Source organism: Otolemur garnettii, unplaced genomic scaffold (genome assembly GCF_000181295.1).
Source record: "Otolemur garnettii isolate 467f Iridium unplaced genomic scaffold, OtoGar3 scaffold00010, whole genome shotgun sequence".
Lineage (NCBI taxonomy): Eukaryota > Metazoa > Chordata > Mammalia > Primates > Galagidae > Otolemur > Otolemur garnettii.
This window is the reverse complement of record NW_003852405.1, coordinates 31,626,956-31,638,394: the sequence shown is the minus strand read 5'-3', so window position 1 is coordinate 31,638,394 and position 11,439 is coordinate 31,626,956.

Genomic DNA, 11,439 nt, shown 5'->3' with positions numbered 1-11,439 from the left:
TATTAAACAATTCATATCTTCTTTCATATGAAACTCTGAATGTCTATAGTCTAATTAAGCAAATTTTAGTAGCTGGCCCACTTGTGTTAATGGCAAAAATGAAGTATCTGAAATCCCAGCCCCACACTCTGATCATTTAACCACACTCCTTTCTTTTATATACATGTGAGATTCAGGGAGCAGAACCGTATGAATCCCCCCGAAACGCCTAATGACACTGCTTAGCAGAGATAATGACCTTTCTCTTATACAAAACCCATCAACCTGAAGACACCCAAAGACCTCTATACCCAAATCGAGGTTTAATGTTCTGCCCTAATATCTCATCAGCCACTGTTGTTGTCAAGGGAGAAAAGTGTAGCAAATGTGCTCAGCATGCAATGATCCTGGCCAGGAAGCTGGAGAAATAACCCTTCTCACAGCTGAAAGCTCAAAGGGAGGCCAACCTCGTTTTACATTAGTACCGTGAGGGCATGGAGCAGGGTAGCAACAGCCACTGGAAAAGGAGGAAGAACGTTTTCATGACCCCAGGAACATAGTTGCTGAGCTCATTCTCCCTCCTAAGAAACAATCAACTTAAGAATCGTTCCCTTTAGCAGAGGAGGGTTCTTTCACCATATCTTTACATTAGTGCCACCTATTGAGCTGGGCTATTTTTACCCAGGGTACAAGGTTGCAATTCAACTTCATTTTCTAGAAGAAGAGTCAACAGCAAAGCAACTCGATTCAGAATAAAGTGGTGTCTATGTGCTTTATTTAGAACGGAGAAAAAGTGTCAACCAAATATGACTTCAGACAATGGAACTGCTGCTTCTCCCTTCCTTGTGGCCATGGGAACTGCTTTTGCTCATTAACCACACTGGGAAAGATCAATTGCAACCTGTCGCTTTGATAGAAGAAGTAACTGTTCGTTGCACTCAAGCAAGTCTTTTTTTTAAAAAATTCTGAATAGATAATGTCATAAGCATGTATGGCATTTAAAATACTGTATTTATTTTTAGTACATTGATTTTGACAATAGCTATTCAATGATATCTAATGAATAGTAATCATTACTATAGATATAATCTCATATGATAGCATTTTGGGGGCTTTGGAGTAAAAGGGAGTGTTTGTACAAATGCTTTTTTTTTTCTTATAATTGAAATGTTATTTACCTCTTCCTAACAGAGCCAGCTGTCTGTGTGGAGTGGTATTTAAAGGTAATGATGGATTCTCATCTGCTCTATTCTGGCTGTGAATATCTCCTGATGGTCCCCACTCCTCTTTTCTTAGATGTCATAAAAGGGCAAACTCAAATATCCAGTGTTTTCATATAAAATGTCATTCATCACATGGTTATATCCATCCATTTATTGTAGATCATTACTAGAAGAGGTCTTAGAAGGAAAACTTAGAGATGTCTCACATGTGGCCTGAAGTTTAAAAGAAACGTAACATGCATCCTACACACAGGTGGGACACAACTGGAGCTAAGACTGACTTACAATACTCATTTTTCTCTTTCTCTTAATTTGTGCTTAGATTCTTAAATGAATTAGAACATTTGCTTTTAAACATCTATTTCTTTAAATGTCTATGGCAAAAAAAAAAAAGACTATTGACAGCTTTCTATGAGGCAATAGATCATATTTAGAAAGACCGATTTGATGCTAACCATTTGATCTCTGAGTGGCATATATTCCAGAAGGAAGTTTAATTATACATCTGACTCCCACTCACCCATTTGGCAGAGTTTCATTTGATTTTTATTAAACATAAGACTTGAAAACATGAGATATAGCTTTATCTTTCATTCTTTTTTATCCACCAAAAAAAAAAAAAATAGTAGAGTTTGGAAGCTAAAGTTCAAACTTTTTAGATATGATTTCTTGTTCCTTCTTGCTTTGGAACTGTCTCATTCACTCCAAAAGGCAAAACATTTTCCTTTTGAATACTTTGTAGTAACTAAGTTTACTTTACTGGGAGTCAGCTCTCCCCCACTCCACACTCTGGGCTACAGAGGGGGATGACAGCCCTCTAACTGGATTTATGAGCAAATTTCGATGACTCTTGTGTTTATTTATAATCTAAACCTTCTTCTGGTTTAGATTCTCAGGGCAGTAGGTCATGATGACCAGAACCCAGAAACCTTTAACAGACTATTACTACTTAACTTCCCTAAATTGTTTCCCAGAAATGGCATAATATCTGCAAGACAAGGATTTGAGATGCCAGCGGCCCTAGACAGAATTCCTGATGCCCCTGATGCCAAGACTCATCACTCCCCATCCTGCCCCAACACATGTAGCCAGTTATTATTTATACCACAACCTGCCCCGATGCCCATAGCCCATCTTTTAAAGGCCTATAATCTCCATTAGTCAGGGAGATGGATTTGAGGCTCAGCTCCCTATTCTCCCAATAGACATGTTTCATATTTAAAAAAAAAAAAAATCTTTCTTCCTTGGCAATTCTCATTAAATCTTTGTGTGGTGACCCATTGCACCTAAGCCACCCCCCCCCCCCACTGCCCCATGAGGTTTCAATAACAGCCTGATGGGTGGCTGCACTGTTACGCAGAACCCGGCTAACAGTCCCCATTAAATGGACAACTTAAATACATTCTTGGGAAGTGGTAATCCTAGGATTAAAGATACAGCGTATCCATAGAGTTCATGTGCAATTTAAATTTAAATTCTGAGGGTGGACTAGAGTTTGGACCTATGGACTATATATTTTATGCCCATATAGGGTATCCATAGAGTTCATGTGCAATCTATAAATTTATATGGAAAATTATATTTAACTTATGGGTGTAAGATCTATAGTCCATAGGCCCAAGCTCTCTCCCACTCTCGGAACTGAATCATCCATTCAATACACATTTGAATGTGACAAACTGGTTAAGAATCTCCTACAACGTTCTGAAATACTTCAAATTGAATGTTGCCTTTGTTACTGTCTGGGTGTGACATTTAGCAAGTCACTCAACCTCTTAACTTCTCACTTTTCTTATCTTTAAAATGAAGTAATAGTAATTTATTCCCAAGGTTGCTGTGAGAATCAAAATAAGTAATCCATGTAAAGTTCTTAGCCCAGGGCCAAGCCGGTCACACGGTAGAAGGAGGCTAAGTGTTCCCTCTACAATTCAGGTGCTTCTGTCAAGGAATCCAAAAGTGAACATGTTAGTGCTTCAGAAAAGTCACAGTCTTAGGAGATTCAGATCAGAAAACATACTCGTAGAGTGGAAAGTGATGAGGGACAGGAAAGTTTCTTTGGGGGCAGAGATGAGGGGAAACTCAGTCCAGAGAAGAAGAGGAAGAAAACAGAGGATATCTAAGTAGATGAGGGAGTGTTTGGTTAGACAATTCAAAAAATAAAATAAAATAGAAAAACAAAGAGGGAGCTACAGATAAAAGAAAGAAAGGTGCCCCTGTGATCCAAGGTGCACAAGGATGCCTGTTAATTCATGAGCCCTTGACAGGCTATAGCCTGGCCAGCAGCCATTTTCCTTCCGTGTTCCTCCCTTCAAGAACAAAGAACAGGTCTTTTCTTCCCCTCTGAACCAAGCACAAAGATCTCCAAGAATGACAGGTAAGAGGGAGACAGGCACCTGTTTTATCATCCTTGAACAATACAATAATTTGAAATTATTATCAGTTAGTAAACTATAACAAATCAACTAACAGAACTATTAGTCTGCAGCTACAAGAAGTATTTTAACCACTTATGGTTATCTGAATATAACTTGTTGCCATGAAGGTTTGTGTGGCCCATTGTCCTGTTAAGAAACTATACACTAAATCTGCCTCATTATTCCTTGGCTCCCACCAACCCCACTCATCTCTGGGTAAGCTTTTAGTTGGTGTTGGAATGTATCAACACTCATGTCTACCTAAGTTTTATCTCTCTTCCTCCCATCAGCGACAAACGTTTTATTAATAGCAGTTTATTCCTCATTCAAGTTTTATAGTGGCTTAGACAATATTGAAGAGATTCATCTCTTCTTTTATGAAGTATATCCATTTTCTTACTTGTCATTCAGACGCAGTCTGGGTAGTACGTCTTCCATGAGCAATCACTATTCAGATCCTAGACGTCTAGCCTTAGCCATCACTCCTGCTTCTAGGAAATGCATATATTTGACATCAAAGGATCCCTTTCTTTTCACTCTTGCTACGCCCACACACACTTATACATATACCAGAAGAGATCATTCACAGTAAAATTAATCATACCAATATTCAATTAAAATGTGAATCAATGTGATTCATAGTATATATTATATCTTACATAGGCTTTATAACTACAGATCATATGCACACAAATCAAAATTAAATTATATGCTATAGTTTCTTGGGACTGTCTCAGAAAGGTTGTGATGAGAATAGACCCATGGAACTGCCCCCACATATATCTTACTTCTAGGTATAAAGAGCATTTAAATCTTTTTTTATTCCATTGACTTTCACAGAAACTTCAAATTTCTTCCCAACTATTTCCACTCTGAACTCCCTGGCAAAGACAGTTAATAATATTTGTAATGTTAACACCTTAACAATTGCATGATTTCTATCTACTATTCTATCTATTTTTAGCTACTCTCTAAACATCTAAACCAAGATTATGTCAATATAAAAGGGCCATAAGTTATTCTATAGGCTACCTCAAATCAAAACAGTTAAGAATAAAAGGTAGGATTCCACCACCTGTTTCTAGGATATCTCCAGCCCATTGGCTCAGTTATTTATCAGACATTTACAGAGGTGCTGGATAAATCTGTGGGAAAACAATGCCCCCACCCTGACAATACTTATGTTGTATATAGAGGGGAAAATCTTAGATAAATAAGAGGTGGAAAGTATGCAATGTGTTAGAAATGGGAAGAAGAAGTTTTGAGGGAGTCTCCTCATTATAGAAGTTACATTTGAGTAAAGAGCTGAAGAAGATGAATAGGGAATGGCCTGGGTACCTGGAGGAAGAGGTTTCTAGGCAGAAGGAACAAAATGCAAAGGAGAAGAACAAAGGTGGCTGAGAGCGCAGGAGGTGAGGACTGATGAAAACAGAGGGTGCAAAGCCTCTGGGAAGACATTTACTCTTACTGCGATGGGAAGCTGCTCTGGTTTGAATGTTTGTCCCCTTCAAAATCTGTGTTGAAATTTAATTTCCATTGTAACAGTATAAGACGTGGACACTTCTCTTCCTCGTGAATTACCCCATCTCTGCTGTCGTGTGACAGCAACACAAAATAAACTAAGGTAGATGCCAACTGGAGTGTTTTAGAGGGCAATATAATATTGCAGTTTAATAGGAATGCTCTGGCATCTCTGAATATGATGAATTGGGACGCGATTGTACAAGGACCTGTAATTATAAAACCCTATAACACACGGACGCTCAGAGCTGTGACATCACTAAAGACTTAGTCTAGATAGAAAAAAGTTTCCAGGACTGAACCTTCCACTGTAAAGAGGAGAAGGAAAGTAGACAGCAGAGAAAACCAAGAGGGAACCCCCGGTGACACTAGTCGTGTGTGTGATCCTGGAAGCTGTGTTTTTAGTGGAGAAGTGGGTGATTGGTTGTAAGTGATGAAGACTGATGATTGACGGCTGGATTTATGAGGAGACCATTGGTGACAACAGCAGTTTCAGTGGAGAAACAGAAGTAAAAGGCTTATTAAATAGGTTCAAGGGAAAATTGCTGGAAAGTAACCCAGGAGAGTGAATATACACAAATCTTATGTTATAAAGGGAAAGAAAGAAATAGAGAAGTAATTTGGGATTAAATTAGAATTTTTAAAAAGTCCTTTTAAGATCAAAGAACTAACAGACTCTGTGCATGTAAGAAAGATCCAGTAAAGTAGAGCAGGAGAAGTGAAAGAGAATTAATATCCCAGTGAGAGGGAAAGGCTGGAGCCATCTCCTTAATGATACGAAAGAGAGGAGAGGAAACTTACCCGATAGAGAGAAGGCCTGGCCTTTCCTCAGGGCCCAGACAGTTCAACCATAGGAACACAAGTTTTATACAAAGGGAATGTTGGATGTGGTGGTAGGGATTTATTGAAGTTATTTTCTGATTGACTAAATGTTCACCGTGAAATAAGAAGAAAGATACTGAGCTGAGATTGAAAACCAAGGAGTATATGTTAACAGCTTGAAAAGGGAGGAAATTGTATAAAATTATTATTTAAGATAGTTGAAGGGCGAATAAACTAAAAAAAAAAAATACAGTGTAATTATTATGCAGCATTAAAGGCTCACATTAGGTGAGTGATCCTGAATGTGCAGTGAAACCGTTCAGCGTGGTTGTGTGCTTCCTCTAGCAACATTCGGTTATAGAGCTGCAATTTGCAATTAAGGAAGGTTGTAATTTTGATAAGTGAATACAATGAAGCAGGAAAGGGGAAAGGGCTCTAGGAGTAAAGGCAAGAGAATGATTATAGTAATTTTTCATGATATTTAAACCTGAAACAGAGGGTAGTCAAGACACAAGGGGATAAGGGACAGGGGAAAGATGATAAAAATCAGGAAACTGCACGCCCTAGTGCTATAATATGATTGGTAGAGTTAGGGTACTGGAAATAATTAGTTGAAAAGATAAAAGATGATGAGTAGAAGGTCATAGGCTTGAAATTGAGGTCATATTCTGACAAGATCTAGGTTCTCCCCATTGGAGCAAATAGCTAAGGTAAGTGGAAATTAGGATAATTAGAGGATAAAAATTCAAAGAAATGAAAGTCCAAAGTACCAAAAGGAAAATCTCTTGTAGAGAGATTAGGGTATGATGATATACCCGAAATTAAGTGTGATATTAAAGAAAGCCCACAGCACCAAATGGATACACCTTGAATTGTGTTGGTGATGTTGAAGAAAGTAACAGCCAATCTGTGGACAATGTCTTCAAGGAAGGGGATTAATACAATGACACAACGGAAAGCATTATAGTTGGTATAGTTTTGTGGAATGAGATTCAAAGTTGAAGGACTTAGGTAAGAAGTAATGAGAATGAAATGGAAGCAGCCATTCTCTAACCCAAGCTGTAGAAGGAGAGTGGCAAAGAAAACACCCAGGACTTAAAATGCCATCAAGGAAAGTATGTTCTCAGGGGAGAGGCAGATTTCAGACAAAGCAGGGGGTGAGAACAGAAGAGACTTCTGTGAAGATCTCCATGAACTGCAGAGGACACAGCATGATGGTTTAGGGAGTTGAAAAGGAGGGATGTCAAAAATGGAGACATACCATCTTTTGGAAATTGAAATGTAGGGGAAGGTGACAGATTTGATTTTGGGGGGTATTAAATAAAATTAAAAAGCCATCTAAATAGAATAAATGCCAAACATATTCTTGAAGAATAGGGATCCAATAATTCAGGCATCAGACACTGAGAAGAAAAGGGATTTAGGAGATTTCCCTTCAGCAGCAGAGAAGCTGTATGACATACACGTGGCTTCTAGCTCTACTTAGCCACTCCCATGTCTAAAGAGGATCAATTGTTTGACCTTTTGGCCTCACAAAAGGCCATCCCCCTCTATGGAAGGCCAGTCATGGAGAATTGAACTTATACACAATTACCTCCACCTATCTGGCCACACCCTGGATCTAAAAATGTGGTCTCTATGTATTGTACCCACTTGCTCAGCTACTGATATAATTTTTTTCTCTTGGAGATGTAACAGTCACTGATCACACTTAGAAGACCCTGAGAACAATCCAGTGGATGAACCGAAGGAAGTCTGTGGGTCACACCCATGGCTCTCTACTCATCCCAAAGTGAAAGAAGGCCAGGTCTGTGCAACAGAGGAGATGTGAGGCCCTGGCTGGTGCACTGGCTCATGCCTGTAATCCAACACTCTGGGAGGCCAAGGCAGGTGGATTGCTTGAGCTCAGGAGTTTAAGACCAGCCTGAGCAAGGGTGAGACCTTGTCTCTACTAAACAGAAAAACTAACTAGGCTTTGTGGTAGGTGCCTTTTATCCCAGCTACTCAAGAGGCTGAGACAAGAGGATCACTTGTGTCCAAGAGTTTGCTGTGAACTATGATGCCATGATACTCTAGCCTGGGTGACAGAGTGAGACTGTCTAAACAAAACAAAACAAAACAAACAAAAAAACCCAACAATTCTGCCACATATGAGGGGCTCAATGATTTTCCTTATCATGAACATTGATCTTTATAGAGGATCACTGTAGACTTTATTGTCAAAACCATGTCATATTTAAGTGTCAAAAGAGGTGCTAATTCAGAATTAGGCTTTTGTTCAACACATGTAATCTGGAAGTGCTCCAGGAAAACAAAACTATATGGTCACTTTACCTATCGTACAAACAACATGTCAGCCAAAATTAATATAAAAAAATTTAATTATATAAAATTAACCTGGCCCCAGATACATGGCTAATCTACTTCCCCTAAGGCTCAGATAATTTCTTCTGCTATTTTTCCTGGGATAGCTGACAGATTTTCTATTGTGATTGGCTTAGTTAACCTGTACCTAAGAATGAGACCACAAGCAATGAAGTGGAGTTCTGTGACTCCTATACAGTTCCTGGCCATGGGTCCTGCAGAAGGGAACACTAGGAAACTTTGAAATATCATGGTAATTGTTGCCAGGGTTCAACTCTGATGGACCTAAGGCTGTGAGGGACAGCTATTTGTACACATACAAAGAACAGTGTGTGAGAGGCTTATTACAAAACACTCTCCAATTGGTTAATAAGGAACTATTCTTCCCTAAAAGGCACAGCATTGCATGTAATTGAGTAAAACTGGAACACATATCTGTGGCTGTAGAGAATTACGGTAATGCTTCCCACATATCTGTGGCTGTAGAGAATTACGGTAATGCTTCCTATGAGAAGAACAGACAAGAAAGTGTGGCGGGTCAGAGGAGGAACAAATCAGTTACAATGAAGATAAGGTAGCTCATAGATCTTAAAGATTGGTTTCAAATTTATAAATATGTAAAATAGGTAAGTAGGAAGGCATTGAGGGCATGGGGGTAAAATGTGCAAAGGTACAGTGGAAAATAACATGGAATTTCAAGAAGCTGAACATAATTTTAAATGTCTATAAATAATAGTGATTGCTACCATTTATCAAATGCTACTTTATAAGAAGAACTGTATTAAACTCTTTTTGACAATTTAATACCACATCCCCTTCTAAGAAATAACAGTCTGACTCCAAAATTTTGAAGAATGATGCAGATCTTTCTGGAAAGTTTCTTTACAGGGGTAGCATGAGACTTTCACATAGTACCTTATAGAGGAAACTTCACAGATTCTTTTAAGTGGTTCTCTCTCCCTAGTGTGTCCTAATGTTGGAAGCTACTAAAATCCTCCACTTCCTCTCTCTGCTGCTGTCTCAAGACCAAGCTTTCCCTCCCTCCAAGATGACATGAGATGTGTGGGTTAAAGGCAGCCATGTGGACTCCCACACTCTTCGTCTACCCATGCAGACATCCCAAGAGCATTGCAGGACCACAGGAATCTATATTCCCTGGTGAGGACCCCTTCTTCTTGCTGTGGAAGCAATCTGAGCCCTGGCAGGTAAGCTTTTGTCTTTTATCCTGCTCCCCTAAAGGTCATCAACCCAGCACCCAAATTCTGCACAGTAAGAATGAGGTCCAGAGTGTATATATCATGTAGAAGACTTATTTCTTTGAAGGTGGTATGGAGGTGAGAGAAGGCACGAGAAAGTGTAATTACATTTTTTCCTATTACAATAAACTGTAGTAGTCTTGATGACGGGTTATGCCTCTTGAGCACTGTGTAATAGGCATTCTTCTCCATTAATAGATATGGCCTAACTCTATATATTCACATCAAAGCCACCCCTAGTATTAGCACCTGCCCAAATCAAGGCATACCTCGGCAATGCTTTTGTTGCTGTTTCTCCTAGTCCTGATTGCCTCTAGCCCATCTTCTATTCCAAAGTCCTATGAGTCTCCCCATAACGACATACAGCTTAGAATCACAGAGTCTTCTATTTACGTTGCACATTTCAAATAATTTGCACTTTCACTGAGTAAGTTTTTCCCACACAACAACCCTGAATTAGATAGTACATAAATTAGTACAAGGAAACTTCTACTACTTTGGAAAAGTTAAGGAACCAATGAAGAATCAACCAGCTAAGCAGTGATAGAATCAAAACAAGAATTCATGGTTTATTTTGTGGGCACGGTGGTATGATGGGAATGTTCGATATCTTTATTGTGGCGGCAGTTTTACAAGTATGTAGATTTGTCAAAACTCATCAAATTGTAGACTTTAAATGGAGGCACTTCATCCAACATAAATTATACATAAGCTGTACTTCAATAAATTTGGTTTTAAAATGCAGATCCATGTTTCTTAACCTTAATATGAAGATATTTGGATTAAAATCTAATCTATTCCATTTTAAACTTTATCAAAAATGAGACGATATAAGAACTACTTTGAAAATTCTGCATTTTCTACATTGTTAAACTCCAAAGTTCTTCACAATCCAGCCCCTATATTACTTTTTCAGTCTCACTCTGACTCTTGCGTCTCTTCCACCTTCTGTTTCCACCTCCATCACTCCCCTGCACGAGTGCTCTGCTGCATTCATGCTATTCCGTTAGACTTTGTCTGAATCAAAGAGGTCTCTGTGCTTTGGTTGGTGTCAGACTCAGCCTGGAAGAACCTCCTTCCTCCCATCTCATACACACTCCAATTTTTTTATATCCTGCTTCTCATTCTTATCTTCAATATTTTTTGTGTTAGCCTTGCCCGGGTTATTATTCTTTTGCTTTAATTCACATAATGTGTACTTGCTTTTAGTTACTTGGACACTTAGTTCTTTCCTACAGTTTCTTTCTTTTAATTTAGTTTTATAAAAGTCAAGTTCATCGTGTATATTGTATTCATTGTAAATGTGTCCTTATTTTATTTATTGTCAGAGTGTACTAATTCTCAGGACGCTACGTGACCCTGGAACTATGTCACTGAATTCCTGCTTTCAACCTATTTCTGCTAATGTTTCTATTTTAAAATTATAGCATTCTGATTAGAATTTACTGTTCAGTTATACAACTCCTCACAAGACTACCTTATGTATTAAGTCCAAGATTAGCATGTCCTTCAGCAAATTCAGTACTCATTTGGGCCAGGTGACCCAGCCTTAACAAGTGATCACTTACATACTAAGATTGAAATGTCTTTGAGCTGAGTTATTTATTTGCAAAGATTCAAATGACTGGGAACCAAGTGAAGTGAGCCATTGACCCATTTTCACTCTCTACCTGGCAGCCCATGTGTACCAGCATGCAAGACATGTAGATCCATGTCTGTGCTTTCTACAGCAGGTATGTGCTACCAAGCAGTCCATGAGAGAAGAGCCTCCCTCTGCAGCCACTGAGCCTCCCCTGAAACCACAGAACCTGCCCCTGCAGCCACAGAACCTACCCTGCAGACACAGAGCCTCCCCTGCAG